Source organism: Solanum lycopersicum, chromosome 9, assembly GCF_036512215.1.
Source record: "Solanum lycopersicum chromosome 9, SLM_r2.1".
Classification (NCBI taxonomy): Eukaryota; Viridiplantae; Streptophyta; class Magnoliopsida; order Solanales; family Solanaceae; genus Solanum; species Solanum lycopersicum.
In genome coordinates this window covers 43,431,948-43,448,929 of record NC_090808.1, presented here as the reverse complement: position 1 = coordinate 43,448,929, position 16,982 = coordinate 43,431,948, and the positions used below count along the sequence as shown (strand labels likewise).

Here is a 16,982-nt window from a genome sequence, read left to right as displayed (position 1 = left end):
AAATGTATTGAGTAAATATGTTTAAGATTCTATTAATTAAAAGTGGTAAAATGATAAACTTATCATATCAATCATTGTTTTTCTTCATAGGCGTGTTAAGTCAAAAATTGACTAATATAAAGGAACGGGGAGTATTTTCTAATAACTCTCACCAAATTAGGAGTTATTTCAGAGTTTTGGGCTCACACCAATTTTTTTAGTTAAAACTATTTATTTTTTTACAATATTACTACTATTTTTATGTATTTGTTTTACCCTTAATGGATCATTTACTTCATACAATTACATCTACAGATCTTATCTTTGAAAAAGATTTACTAAAACACAAATATAAATAACTTATTTTAGATTAAAAATTTCAAATTAATTTAATCAACACCACTTCAAATTTACAATGTTATAATATTTATATATAACTTGTTTATATATATATTTTTAAAAAATCTAGAATTATATAATTAAACTACTTAAAATTAAAGAATAACTTCATGAACAAATATTGGGTCTATGCAAAGCATGATGTTTTGCCACTAGTAGTATATAAGAATCTATGAGCACACATGTTATGTTCGGTATGTGTACTTTGTGGAATTTCAATTAAATTTGAAGGCCATTTTTTTTCATTTGACTATGAAAGTATTAAATTGAATTTCTAATATTTTATATATTTCAAAACTACGTAAAATCTATTATAAATCAAAATAATTTTAAAAGTTAAATAAAAAATTTATGTTATTCCCTTTGTCCAATTTATGTGACATTGATAAAAAATTATAATTAATTTAATCTTATATATGTCTTTTAATTTTTAATTACTGTGATTGTTGCCACACAATTTTGACCGTTGCCACTCAATTTTGATCGATCTGTAACCCTTTTCGAATTGCTATTTAATTATATTTTAATTCTATACTTTAACATTCATAATTTATAAAATTATTATTATTATTATTATTATTATTATTGTTATTATTATTATTATTATTTGTTGATATCCAGTCATAAGCACTCGTTCAAATGTGACCAATTGTTGAGATCGAAATCCTCTGCCTTCCCTTTTTAATACACAAAAAATTCTAAATCTTTCATTGTTCATTTACCCAAGAGGCGGATCCACCTCTCCTCTCTATCTCCTCCTTCTTTCTTCTCCCACTACAAAAAAACAATGAGTACCGATCTAATAATTATTGTTGGCATCTAGTTTTGATCGACCTATCACCATTTGACTGTGCTATGCGATTAAACAAGTATTTTAAAACTTATTTCAAGTTTAACATGTTAATCAAATCTGTCAAAAAAAGTATATATTTTACTATGCATAATATATAAAAAGATATTGTATTAAATTATTTTAGAATTTAGGCGTGTTTAATTATGTGAAAATATTTTAACAAGTGTAGTATTTTATTAATTGGATAACACTTCCTTAATTTTTCTTTTGAATCTTTAAAAATTCAACCTATTATGTTCTAATTTCTTTCAATTTTAATCACTCCAATTCAAATATTGATTTCAATTATAACCAATATCTATTCAAACTCTAGCCTATCTAATTCAATTCAAAATCATCAAGTCTCTTAATACTAACTGTTGATCTCGTTATATTTAATCCTAAACGGTCATCTAAAAATATTTCTACGGTTTAGGTTAATTTCTAATTTCTTTCCTATTTGTGGCTTAAAAGACCTTAACCCTTAAAAAAAATGTGCCTCCTCAATTTCACTTCCTCTCCAGCCAGCAGTGAGGAGGATGAAGCCTGCTGCTTCAGCTGCTCCGAGCAGCGACCTGCAGACTGACGAACCCCGCCCCCTCCAAACGGAGAAACCCCTTTGCCTCTCTCTTCTCTCTTGCCGGTAAGAACGACAGTAAGAGCAGTGCTGCTCCTCCTCTTTCACCTCTTGTTTCCGGCAACAACTCCAGCAGCAGCGATTGGAGGCTGGTCCAATAGACGAGCCGCCTCTCCCCTCTTCTCCGACCAGAATCATCAACTAGCAGGTCTAGCCGGCGAGCAACGACAACCAACAGCGATAGCAGACTGCCACAGGCGAACTCCGGCAAGCCAGCTGATTGGTAACCTTGGAACTCCGAAAATGATGGTAACCTTTGAATTGTTTATTTCTTTGCTTAATGGGTCTTGCTTCAAATATCGATCTAATCCTTGTTTCACTTCCTTTATTTATGCTAATTTATTTCATGTTGATTGGTACTCCTAATTGATGCATGCATGTTTGCTATGATAAATTTGCTAAGGAAATTAGTCTATGAATATGTGATGTAGGTACGTGATTGCATATGGCAATTGTCTTGCGCATAATTGTATTTCTTAGTTGTTTGTAATAGTTGAGTTACAGCTTATTTACAGATTATAAATTTGCTAAGGAAAAAATTCCCTTCACTCACTAATAGACTTATAATTTTATATTGACTTGTTATTGCCATCAATTGAATTAGTGGAGTATGATACAAGTTTTGTTTACCACGTCATATATATGTCTCATACATAATAAATTTTTTTGAGGTAGTTTGATTCGAGACAAATTTTAAGAAAGAAACGAAGATTTTTAAAACTTGTGTTCCAAACAAATGATAGAAATATGTATGACTTTAACTAATTTAATTAAAAGTTAAATAAACATTTTATAGTTAACTTATTACTTAATATAGAAATGTGTCATTCTTTTTAGGATTAACTAATAAGAAAAGTAAGTCAGATAAATTGGACAGAGGGAGTAAAAAATTGATGGAGATTTCATTGTCATCCTAGTGTATGCAGTTTAAGCTTAAAGAATATTCTTGAAGATTGTTTTAAACTCAACACATAGGCACTACGAACAATAAGTTGATCTAGTCATGAACAGTCTATGCAAAACTCAACATATTTATTCTGTTGATTAGCTAGAGTAAAAGTTCATTTCAATCTTTAATTTGAAGACAAAGACACCGTCCATATAACTTAGAATAATGGTAATCATTAGTTTCCAATGGTTATTGAGACATTTTTTAGAAGGATAAATTTTAGTATTTTGCATTTCTTTTTTGGGTTTAGAAATTTATTACAACCAAACAAAATGATTCCGGATAGATTCTTGAAAAAGAAGAGGTAGTATCACTCAAAATTACTTTTGATATGTATAGTCGCAGAAAAAGACTAGTGGGTTTATTATTCTATGATTTTAAAGAAAGAAGTTTTAATGAGTAATTTTAATTCTCAAATCAAGAGGGTAGTTGGACCGACTTTAAACTCCTTGACTCATAGGGTCCAAGTGAAATTGTGGGTATGACCGACACAACTCAAGGACCTCCATTTACGATATATGTCAATACATAATTATGAAAGAAATATACTTGTAAAAAGGGTTAGCAACTCAATACTTAAGAACATTCAACTCAAAGATACTACTCCTCTTAAAGATACTCAGTTTATGGAGTTCATGCGGAACTGTGGACATGTGCAACTCGACTAAAGGGTATTAATGAAAATAAAGAACTCATGGGTACAACTCTTCTCCATCCCATACTTACTTCCTCAAACTTAGCTCAAATCGATAGTTGATCTCAAAGGAGTCAAAATTTATCTCAAGGACTTTCTTGAACTCTACTCTTGACTCTTTCTTGAATTTGAATTATGAATTCCAGAGTAATAACTTTGATTGGCATGATCTTTCAAGGATAAAATGAATACTTTCAATTGTGAATATCAAGTAGAAAACATAGGTACGATTCGAGGGGACTCTTGCGGAAAAAAGTGAAGAGGGGTAGGGACCTAGAAACTCTAGCGCACTAAGTGGTATAGGGGGCTAGACCCCTATCCTACAAATCAATGGTTAGGGCGCAGTGAGTTGTAGGATGCCCCCATCTCCTATCCAGAAAACCGATGAACTTTCTTAGTCAAATTCATTCCCTAACTCATCTAGAATCGAACGATTTTCTTCAAACTCTTTTGGATCATTAAACCAAACTTAATTACAGCAATTGCTACACCAAAACCCACCAAGAACAACACACATTCACAATTCTCACCTCAAGAACTCGACAAGAATTTCATTAGTGAAAAGTGAAGCACAAAACCTGAAGAACTCAATAAGATTATCAATATACTCAATCTCCTGGATGAAATTCCTAAAAGAAACTAATGGTTGGCTTGTTAGAAATAAGCCCAATACTATCAAAGCTTACATACCTCAAAGTACTAGGTTCATTGTGAAATGCTGAATTTATTAAAGCTACTTGGGAAACTTAGAAAACATAGAAGGAAGTGCGAGACAAGTATCCCTAATTATTTGTCGATTCAGTTACTACTCATTTCCTTCCTTGATTTATTTTTCCTATGTCACTCGGGGAAGAGTGATTGGTAAATTGGTATCTATTTGTGCATTAGTTTGAGGTTGTGACCCTTCTTGTTTAGACTTATGGGTCTTGTTAGAGTTTTGGTGTATTGACTTTCTGGTTCTAGGCATATTTTTCCCATTAGTTGAGTTCTTAGTTCTTTTGGAAGTTTATGGAACTTAAAATTTTAGCTATGTAACTTGCTTCTGTAACTTAAATGCTTTAATATTTGATTAGAGTTAGTTAACTAATTGGTATTAATGGTTCTCCCACTGGAGGGTTAGTGTAGGTGTCAATTACAATGGTCTGGATCATGACAAAGTTGGAATCAGAGCCTATGTTTGTTGATCTTGATGTATCAAAATGAGTCAAGTATAGTTTTGAGGAATTGTACAGAGACGTCTATACTTTTCTTCGAGAGTCTATAGGACTTTAGGGAATCACTTTGTTTTCTCTTGTATTCTTTGTGCTATAAGTTGATTCCAATTGGTATATGTCGATTCCAATTGGTATTTAACCTCCTTTTACTATTCTGTAAGTAGATGGTTAAAACTAGATTTGATGACGTCACGCCCATGGCTCTGATCAATGCTCTAGCTGAGAAATCTGCAGCGAGAGGTTGCAATCGAGGCATTGGTAGAGGAAGATCTAGGGTTAGAGGCAGAGGAAAATTGACACCTACTAGACACATGGTATTGGTAAAAAGTGCTCTCCAAAATAAGGAGTCTGCCATACATCATAACGAGTAGAGGAGAATGGAGAGGATGAAAATGTTGACGAGGTTGGACAAGAGTAAGAGGTGCAGGCTAAGAATACAGGGATTGCTCCCAAAGACCCAGCGTTAGGTCAACATATTATGTCATTCTTGAAAGGGTTGGTTGGTCCAAGAGTGTTTCCTTCTACTCAAGCCACTCAATCTACAAACAATCCTTTTATTGCTATCATTGTCCCCAAGATGGGAGGGAATATATGAAATGATGTTTTCTTGAATCCTTTGTTGGGTGTCCTGTTATGTCTGGTAATGAGAATGAAATGTTGACTAAGTTTTTGAAGCTAAATCCTCCTGTATTTTTTTGTTCTGACTAGGGGTGTCAAAAGTGAACCCAAACATAGATAACCCGCCCAACTCGCCCATAATTTTAAGGATTGGACTCAAGATAATTTGAATTGGGTTCAATCTCAAGCCATTCAAGCATAACCCATTTGAAGAGAACTCAATTGAGCACAACTCAATCTCCAATTTCAACCCGTTTTAACTCTTTTTATTAAGATATGTTTCGATATTTAAGGTATAAATTATTATCTATTTAGCATTTTTTAGGGTTTATCTATCCATTTGTTCAAAAAAATAATTTCGAGCTAAAATTCAAATTGTGATTATAAAAGTTAAATATCAATATGTTAAATTAGTGAGATTAATCGTGTCAAATTGGGTGATTCAAGATCCAACTCGACTTCTATCTCAATCCATTTTAATATTTTCAATTTTAGCATAACCCGCTCATTTGACACCCTTAGATCTGACAATGAGGATGCCTATGAGAAAAATTTAGATTTCTATAAGATGCTTCATAAGTTGGGAATTTTCCATTATTATCGGATTGAGTTCGTGACATTTCAACTTCAACGTTAGGCTAAAAAGTGGTGGTGAGCGTATATGGAATGCAAATCTTCAGTTTTGCCTCCACTTAATTGAACCCATTTTCATGCCATGTTCTTAGAGAAATATGTTCCTAGGACTTTGAGAGATCGCATAAAGGATGAGTTCATGTCTTTGGAGCAAGGTGGTATGTTTGTGGCTTCTTATGAGGCCAAGTATCATGCCTTTTCTATATATGCTACACAATTAATGACTACCGAGGAAGAGAGGATCTGTTTATTTAGTAAGGGACTAATTTTGAGCTATAGGTATTATTTATTCATATGACCTCTGCACGGAGGAGCTTTAATGCAGTAACCGACTTTATCTATTCATACGATCTCTGCACGAGACTAAATTTTGAATTGTACGTATACCTGTAGGACTATATTTCCTTTAAAAACTCAACATAATATTCTTTTTTAAAAAAGGAACCATTAAACAAATGACTATCGAGAAATATCTCATTTTCTAATCGTGGTTTAGAACTCAACCATCTCTCTAGGCTGAGTTTGTGAAGTCTAAGTTCTACTTCAATGTTCACCGTGCATCTAAATCATAGATTTTTTGTAATTCGCAAGCTTTAGAATTTTTTAGTTAAAGCTACAGATGATGCAGAGCACAACATTCCATGGAAGATAAATTTTGGTTGTTGTAATATGTGGTGGTGTAATTTGTGTGAGAAACTCTCCCTTGCAAAATATCTTAATTGTATTAACAGTGCTAAGCATTCTACCAAGATATGGATATGCTTATATTGTGCTATATGAATATTGACTGTAGATAGTTTTAACTCTAAAATATGTGCTTCATAAAGCAAAGAGTAGTTACACATAAATCCTTGTACAACTACAATGACAACACAAATACACATGAAAGCTGATAAATGACTTGAATTTTCTTATTCAGGAGCTTTGCAACTTCAATTGCAACACATATTAATGGTAATGTTAGTCGTCTGATGAAGACGCTTACCAATTTTCTCAAAATGACCCCAAAGGATGACATAGATAAATTGGAGGAATATCTCCGATAAATCGCGTTTTATAGGTTTCTAAGAGGGGTTGCGGATGTTGATGATGCTTTGTATATATTTTTCCAGAGTAGTTTAATTGCAAGATGGAGCGGTATGTCCATGATGCTAAGTGTGTGTTTAAACTGATGGATGTTTTCCCTTTTGTACTTGAGTTGGCGACAAGGTAATCACATCTTTTGAATTGAGTGTGCAATTAGTTGAGTTTATATAGTGTTATCAGATAGTGATGTGCATGATTTTATCAAGTTTATGCATCTGATAAAGTGTGAAATACAACATCAAGAAACATTTTGTGGTTCGGTCAGTTTCTCTTCCTTGATGCAAGGTGAAGCCTGAAATGGAAGGTTTGATATTGAAGGAATGCATCATGTTTTTTCTAACTTTCTTAAAAATTCGAGTTATGTCTGAAGAAACTTGAATGACAAATGGGTTTCTTAAACAAGGAAAGAGGTGAGTCTATTCTGCGTTGTTGGTTTAATATTATAATACTAAAACCATTAGAAAGCATTTTAGTGTGCTATTTTTGAAATACAGAGCTTTTGTACTTATAATTATAGTAGGTAAAAAGAGTAACTATCTTTGAAATCGTAACAACCTCCTTAGATTTAATATCAAAATGTCAATTATTCGAAACTATACTCAAAGACTCCAGAAAGTTTGACCGCGGCAAAAAAAAATTCACCGATTTCTCTTCAAGCTCAAGTTTCTTGTATCGTTTCAGCTTTAAGGGCTTTAGCTTTTAAAATTCCATTTGGCAATTCTCAAATTTTTCTTTTGCCCCAAAGTTGTAATAACTTCATGCTTCAATTACATAATAACCAAAATGGATAATTAAATTATTTATTAATTACTTCACAAATAATTAACAATAGCTAAGAAAAACTAAAACATTTAAAAGTTTCAAATTAATATACTTGCATCAATAAAGAGTCTTTCAATTTTGGGAGAGTTCTATACAATATTGAAAGATCCTTTATCTATGTAAGTATATTAATTGGAATCTTTCAAATACTTTTTTAGAAATAGCTATTGTTAATTATTTGTGAAGTAATTAATATTAATTAAAATTAGGCAGTTTAGTGATTATGCAATTGAACTAGAAAGGTATTATAAAATCGTGGCAAAGAAAAAATTTGAGAATTGCCAAATAGAATTTTTTAAGCTAAAGCTCTTAAAGGTGATAGGACAAGAAACTTGAGCTTCAAGAAAATTGGTGAAATTTTTTATTCTGCTGGCAATGTTTCAGGAGACTTTGATTATAGTTTAAAAGGATAGACATTAAGAAATTAAATCAAAGGATGATGTTTCTGTTTCAAAGACCTAGTATCATTAATTATAAGGACCAAAGCATTTCAGTCTATCATATATACAACTTTGAATTGCTTTGTAACTCTTTTATAATTAAAAGATATCAGGACCACAATTGTAAAATCGACTTATCTATTTCTTTGTTCATCGAACCCTACTAACTTTTCAGTCTCCTTAGACACAACTCCGATTTTTTAAAAAGTCAAAAGAACATGATGCACACCCTCAATCTCAAATCTTACATTTTCCTACTCCACCTTGCATCAAGGAAGAAAAACTGATCGATTTGACAAATGCTTCTTCATTTTGTATTTCACACATTACCGGATGAATAAACTTAATAAACTCACGCACTTTGCGATCTGATAACTGTATAAACTTAGTTGATTGCTCACTGAATACTAAAGCATATGATAACTTTGTATCTAACTCACAACTAAAAGGGAAAACATCGTGCAATTTTACACACATTTAACATCATGGACCTACCACTTCATCATTTTAGCTAAACTTTTCCGTGAAAATATATACAAAGTATCATCAACATCCACAACCCCTCTTAGAAGCTTACAAAACTCAAACAATAGAGGAAAAACTTCCTATATACGACTATATGGTTGGTGAAAAGTGTCTTACAAAGAAAATAATGACCAAAAATGTATAGTGCGTTCACTCCTTCTATTTTTATCAAATCCACCTCTCTTTCTTGTGTCACTAGACACAACTCAAATTTGTCCAAGTTATATAATACATGATGAATACCTTCATTCTATTTTGTAATTGTGCATCTCAAAATTCCTTCCTGCTTCACTCTTACCTTTCTTCAATGAAGGGAAACTAATCATACAACATAATTCTTCTTGAGGGCATATTGTACACTTCATAGGAAGTATAAACTCGATAAACTCATGCAAATCAAAAACTCTTAACCCTATATACTGAACTGATCGCACACTCAATAAAATGTGTTTCCAACTCTCCAACAAATGGAAATATCATGTAATATTAACACATTCCTAACAGTGTACCACTTAATAGTAGCTTCTATACTACTACGAAAAAATATATACAAAGAATTATGAACATCGGCAACCACTCTTATAAATTTAAAGAACTCTAAAATATAGGAGCACTGCAAATACCTAACCCACCTGGCCGTGCGGGCACCTATTCTAATACTTACATAGAAGAATTCTTACGCCCAATTTAAAATATGCAATGAAGATGTAAAAAAATATAAAATAATCACTTTATCGTAAATAAAAAATGATTCCCAAACTTGATTAAATAAAGTTTTTTTTTGTAAAAAATACACTACACCCTCTCAAGTAACAGATCTAAAAAAATACATGAGCTTCTAAGAGAGTAAAATACTATGAAAAAGAGATACAACACAACTCCAACCACCCGATTCATCACATCTGTCAAGTAACTTATACCACCAAGGATCTCTAAGACATCATCTACAATGTTTAACATTTAATTTCAATTTAAAGAGGAGTTGTCCCAACATTTAAGCACAAATCTCATAAAAACAACTTGACCCTTGATCAATTTAGTAAACCTCCTACAAGACTCTTACTAGACAACATTAATTCAATACTTCTTCTCAATTATGTCCCAATCCAGAAAGGCTGACAATACAGTACAATCTTTGTTAACATGCTGAAGTCATAGTCACCACACGGACTTAAGATTCACAAACAACACGACCAACGATGCTACAACAAGAAATAGTTGATTCATCTCGTCTATCAAGTAACCAATACCATCAAGAATCTCTAAGACATCATCTATAGTGTTTAACATGTAATTTCAGTATAAACAAGAACCCTTCTAGCATTTAAACACAAATCATGGTCACTCATGGACAAAAATGTAAAAATTCTTTACAAAATAGTAAACCTAGTTCTCTCATGAAATTACACATACAAAAGGTTGCTAAACAATGTACTAGGTGTTCTACCCAAGACAACCATTAGTTATATTAACCCATATGGTACCCGAGCCAACTGTTACTATATACCACGTATAGTACCCGAGCCTACAATATGAATATTTTGTACCAAGAGTGGTACTTGAGACAACCATTTATCTCACAGACAAAACCGCAATCATAATGAAATACAAACACAATTGTAAAACTGCAGTAAACAAAGTACCTTCATCGCATGAGATAGTTAATAATTCATCACTTCGCATTAAGCCCCTACAACTCCCCTAACATGAAATTATACAAGTTTCACTTTAGAGATAGTAAGAATGCATACATAAATAAACATGGAAAATAATAACCATCATTTACACTCGGACACTCTTTCCAGACAGTTTTCCACTTGGAACCCGATTACACACCACTTATTTTCCCTCAACATCCCATCCAAAATGATCACAAGGTTAACATTAGTTCATCAAACTTGTTTCAACTTATACCATCACTAACTCCATATTAAGTCATTCAAATTCCATGATCGAAGGCCTATGCATGTAACTCCAATAATTTACAAGGTACAAAGTAAGTGAAGATAAATATAACTGCTCAGTCAAAGCCTATCCTATATGGACGCCACGAAACCGTAGAAGAACTCTAAACATGAGTTTCTAGATCCGTAGGGAATAATCCTCAAGGTCATAGATAAAAAATTTGTGGGTATGACCCACCTTAAACTAGCATCCTCTCTCTCCCCTATACTCAAGCTTTGAACAGTTTTTCGGAGGATCTTTGGAGTAACCATTGGTTGTTTTACCACTAGATAGATAGAGAACAATTGAAAAAAATAAATTTGTGAGTTTCTTTCTCGCTGATCCCTCCATAGAGGCTATCACGCTGCCATACTGAGAAAGTTCTTACTATAAAGGGATAATATCAACTGGAGTCTAATTTTCTAATTCTTAGGTTTTTTTTCATGTCATCCCAATTTTAAATTGGCATTTTATTTTAAAGAAAAATTGGGACTCCCCAATAGATGTCCTTTGAATAACGACGGATTAGGTTGTCACAACACACTCCCAATATATTGTTATGGGGTTGAGAAAAAGTTTCTTACATAAATCTATAAATTGGCAAATGCATCAATGAGCAACTTGTTTTCTAACATAAAGGTAAACATATAAATCTTCGCAAGAGGCATGGAAATAGAAGTATAAATAAATAAATAGTAGGATATGCAGTTTCATAGATAATGGATAAGTGAGTTTAATTTAGTTACCAGCCTCCACGTGTGGGGATGATCTTTGCTTTACGTTTTCCTAAAAAGTTGTTGGGTCAGAGTTTTGGATATCACACTCTCACCGATTTTGAAATAACACTATTATATCATTTTGGAAATTTATGTTTTTTCTGACAAGAGTAATCAATGCTCCATTGATGACACTCTGAAGGTCAATTGGATTGATCAAATTTCACTGATTTATTCGATTCTATGATTACATGATGCAACTAGTTGATGGAATCACCTTGAAGGACTAGGGTTTTTACGGGTAAAACATACACACAAAGAATAGAATAAAGTTGAAAAATAAAGAAAGATGATTTTATTTTTTGCACTCTCACGTCAACGGCATAATCATTAAACTTTTATTTGGTGTAACTGATACTCTATTTGATGTTGGGGAAGAACGAGTTGTTGGAGCTTTAGATCTGATATGGCGTCTCCAATAAGGGATTCAACAACTTTATTTTGTATAACTAATGAAATTTCTTGACATCCCTTTCCCCACCACTCCCTGAGATTCCTATTATTTCTCCCCTACTATCCCTTGTATCCCTTCCTCCCACTACCTCTATGCATGAAAAATCAAGTGAGCAAACCTCCCCATCATGATTTGTGTAGAAAAATACAATAAATATATTCTAATGTAAAGAGTAAGAAAGATGAAAAGAAATTTATATGGGAAGAGAGAGAAAGGATAGTTTGGACTATTTTCTGAAATGGAACCCAATTATGCACTTGTCATAGTATAAGTGGAGTATGATACAAGTTTTGTCTACCACGTCATATATATGCCCCATACATAGTAAAATTTTTTGAGGTAGTTTTATTCGACATGAAGTTTAAGAAAGAAAGAAAGATTTTTAAAACTTGTGGTCCAAGCAAATTATAGAAATTTGTGTGAAAACAACTTATTTAATTAAAGGTAAAATATATATTTTATTGTTCACTTGTTACTTAACATAGAAATGTCATTCTTTTTAGAATTAACTAAAAAGAAAAGTAAGTCAGATAAATTTGTAGAAGGAAAAATTTAAAAAGGGTTTAGAAATTTATTACAATCAAACAAACTGATTGCGGATGTATTCTTGGAAAAGAAGAGGTAGTATAACTCAAAATTGCTTTTGATATATATAGCTGTAGAAAAAGACTACTGCGTTTATTATTCTATGAATTTGAAGAACGAATGGCTTTAATTCTTGAACCAAGAGCATAGTTGGATTCACTTAAAACTCTTCGACTAATAGGGTCCAAGTGAAATTATGGGCATCCCAACTCAACTCAAGGACCTCCATGTATGATATATGGTAATCAATAATTATGAAATAACTATAGTTGCAAAAAGGGTTTGAAACTCAATACTCAAGAACTTATAACTTAGAGATACTACTCCTCTCCAAGATGATCAGTTTTCAGAGTTTGTGCGGAGTAATGGACATGAGCAACTTGACTCAACGATATCAATGAAAATATATAACTCATGGGTACAAAGCTTCTCCATCCCATACTTACTTCCTCATCTTAAAACGATAGTTGATCTCTAAGGAGTCAGAATTTAAGTCAAGGACTTTCTTGAACTCTTCTCTTCACTGTTTCTTTAATTTGACTTATGAATTCAACAGTTATAACTTTGATAGGCATGATCTTTCAAGGATAAAATGAATATTTAATTGTGAATAATTTCAAGGATAAAATGAATATTTCCGTGCAAGCCTTTGAGATGGAATTTCTGCCTCTAAGGTGGGGCCAATATAGTGGGATGGGTGTCATCATGGCGTGACAGACGCGACTTAAAGTCAGAAGTAAACCCCAAATAATGCTTTATTTTGCAATTTTTAAACTTGAGAGATAAGGAACGAACCTAGGGGTTTTCTTGATAGATTATCATCATTCTCTAGGCTAAATGTAAGATTTTAACTCCTAGATCCATTTTTTGATCCGTTGAACATATTCTAATGGGTAATTATCGAAAGGTAGAGTTTTGATCTGGAGTTAATTATGGTGAAGAAAGTCCTAATCTGGGCATGCGGATCATGTTTATGATCTAGGATTGATAAATTTAATAATTTGGATTATTAATTATTGTTTATTGATTTCCGTATTATATTGATTGTTAGTAGACCAAGAACAAGCAAAACGAATCAAGAAAGAAAACAATCAAGTTTCTCAAGGGATTCAAGCTTTGTTCGAGTTAGGTAATGGTTGTGATTCTATGATTTTGTGATGCATGTTTGTTCTTGCTTCATTATTATACATCATATCCATGTGAATGTTGCATAATTGATCATACTTGTTGTAAATGTGATATATGAATAATGAAAGCCATGAATCATGAATTGATTGTATGATTTTAAGAATATACTTGTGATTGTGATTGTGTATTGTTGAATGGATCGGGTGTTGCATTCTCACACATTAACTTTGATTTGTCGCCACGTCTCTGCATAATTATAGGATCGATTGTCACTTTCTAGCTTAAATATTTGATTGTGTATCATGTCATGTATGCTATTAGTTTGAGTTAAGGTTACATAAGAGACCAATGAATTAATATGATTATGGTATTTGAGAATTTTAAAATGCTTCGTTGTTCGTAAATAATGAGGATATTGTATATGATCGGTGTATGTATGTTATTATTTTGTTGTATTGACTTATATACGTTGCATTTGGTGGAATAATTATTTGATCCTACCAGTACATTGTGGTTGTGTACAGATACTTCACCGCTCTTTCTTTGTTGAGTATAGAGTATCTTAAGGCGATTAATGATACACCTCAATTAGAAAATCAGCGATAGCCGATCAAATTCAGGGGTGAGCCAGTTCATACGAGCTGTAATGAGTTCTCTTTCATCTATATCCATCATTGCGGACTTGGACTTTCTAATTAGTTATTTGTGCATTATTTTGGGTTGTGACCCTTCTTGTTTAGACTTATGGGTTTTGTTAGAGTTTTGGTACATTGACTTTTAGGTTCTAAGCGCATTTCCCCATTTGTTTAGTTTTTAGATCTTTTGGAAGTTTATAGAACTTCAATTTTGAGCTATTTAACTGCTTCCATAACTTAAATTCTTTAGTATTGCATTAGACATGGTTAAGTAATCAGTATTAATGGTTCTCCCACTGGAGGGTTAGTGTGAGTGTCAATCACAATGGTCTGGGTCGTGAAAAAGTTGGTTTTAAAGCCTAGGTTTGTTGTTCTCTTTGTCCAAATATGATTCTTGTAGAGTCTATAGGAATGGTATGGAGACGTTTGTACTTTTTTTCGAGAGGATATGGGACTTTAGGAAATCACTTTATTTTCTTTTGTCTTCTTCGTTCTATAACATGATTCCAATTGATATTTGTCGATTGTAACTGGTATCTAACTTTCTTCGCTCTTCTATTTGTAGATGGTTAACATTAGATTTTACGGCGTCAAGACCATATATCAGGTGAATGCTCTAGCTGAGAAATCTGCAATGAGAGGTCGTAGTCGAGGTAGTGGTAGAGGAAGAGCTAAGGGTAAGGGCCGAGGAAGAGCAACACCTACTAGACATGCGGTATCAGTCGAAAATTCTCCCCAAAATCAGGTCTTTCCCATACATCATAAAGAGATAGAAGAGAATTGTGTGGTTGAAAACGTAGAGGAGGTTTAAAAAGAGGCAGAGGTGTAGGTTGGGAATACAAGTATTCCTCCCATAGACATAAATCAACTAATAATGTCACTCTTGAAAGGGTTGGTTGGTCTAGGAGTGCTTTCTTATGCTCAAGCCAATCAAGCTCCAAAAAATCCTCTTATTGCTATCATTGGGAGGAAATGTAGGTAATGATGTTTTCTTCCATCCTTTATTGGGTCCTGTTATTACTAGTAATGACCATAAAATGTTGACTAAGTTTTTGAAGCTAAATCCTCATGTATTTTTTTGTTTGAGAGTAAGGATGCTTATGAGTTTACTTTAGATTTATTTGAGAGGCTTCATAAGTTAAGAATTTTCCATCAACATAGGATTGAGTTCGTTACTTTTCAGCTTCAATGGGAGGCTAAGAGTGGTGGAAAGTTTATATGGAATGCAAATATTCAGTTTTACCTCCACTTACTTTGACCAAATTTCATGCCATGTTCATAGAGATATATGTGTCTAGGACTTTGAGAGATCGCATGAAGGATGACTTTTTGCTTTTGGAGCAAGGTGTTATGTCTGTAGCTGCTTATGAGATCAAGTTTCATGCCTTGTCTAGACATGCTATGCAGTTGGTGACTAGTGAGGAAGAGAGGATTTGTTCATTTATTAACAGACTAAATTTTGAGTTGTAGGTATTATCTATTCATATGAGCTCTGCACGGAGGAGCTTTAATGCAGTATTGGCTTTATCTGTTCATATGACCTCTGCACGGGACTAAATTTTGAGTTTCATGTATATCTGTAGGACTATCATTCGTTTACATACTCAACATAATATTAAAAAAATAACCATTAAACAAACGACTATCTAGAAATATCTTATTTTCTGATCGTTGTTTAGAGTTCAACCATCTCTCTAGGCTGAGTTTGTGAAGACTAAGTACTACTTCAATGTACACAGTGTGTCTAAATCATATATTTGTGGTGATTCGCAAGCTTTGGATTTTTTTTAGTTAAATCTAAAGATGATGAAGAGCACAACATTTCGTGGAAGACAATTGTGGTTATTGTAATATGTGGTGGTGTAATTCGTGTGAGAAACTCTCCCTTGCAAAACTATATTTTAATTGTAAGAACGGTGCTAAGAATTCAACCAAGATATCGATATGCTATATTGTGCTATATGAATAGTGACTATTGATAGTTTTTACTCTAAAATATGTGCTTGGTAAAGCAAAGAGGGGCTACACAAAGATCCTTCTGCAACTACAATGACAACACAAATATCACAAATGAAAGCTGATAAATGACTTGAATTTTCTTATTAAGGACCTTTGCAACTGCAATGACAACACATATATTTATGATAATTTTAGTCGTCTGACAAAGATGTTTATCAATTTTCTCGAAATGACCCCAAATGATGAAAAAGATAAATAGTAGAATATCTCCAAATAAATAATGTTTTGTAGGTTTCTACGGGTGCTGATGACACTTTATATATATTTTTCTTAGAGTAATTTAGCTGCAATGATGGAGTGGTATATCTACGGTGCTAAGTGTGTGTTAAGATTGAAACATCTTTTTCCTTTTGTGCTTGAGTTAGCGACAAGGTTATCACATGTTTTAAAATTGAGTGTGCAATTTGTTGAGTTTATATAGTTATCAGATAGTGATGTGCTTGATTTTGTCAAGTTTATGCATCCGATAAAGTGTGCAATACAACATCAAAAAACATTTTGTAGTTCGGCAAGTTTCTCTTCCTTGATGCAAGGTGAAGCAAGAAATAAAATATTTGAGATTGAAGGAATGCATCATTCCTTTTCTAAATTTCTGGAAAATTAGAGTTATGTC

At 32.8% G+C, this 16,982-nt stretch overlaps 1 long non-coding RNA gene across 1 annotated transcript; it reads left to right on the top strand.

Moving 5' to 3' along the window:
* The first annotated feature begins 1,534 nt into the window (after positions 1 to 1,534).
* On the top strand, positions 1,535 to 16,312 carry LOC101266157 (uncharacterized). The gene is made up of 2 exons (XR_743166.4): positions 1,535 to 2,096; positions 14,916 to 16,312. It is a non-coding gene; the product is annotated as an uncharacterized lncRNA (long non-coding RNA).
* The last annotated feature ends 670 nt before the right edge of the window (positions 16,313 to 16,982 follow it).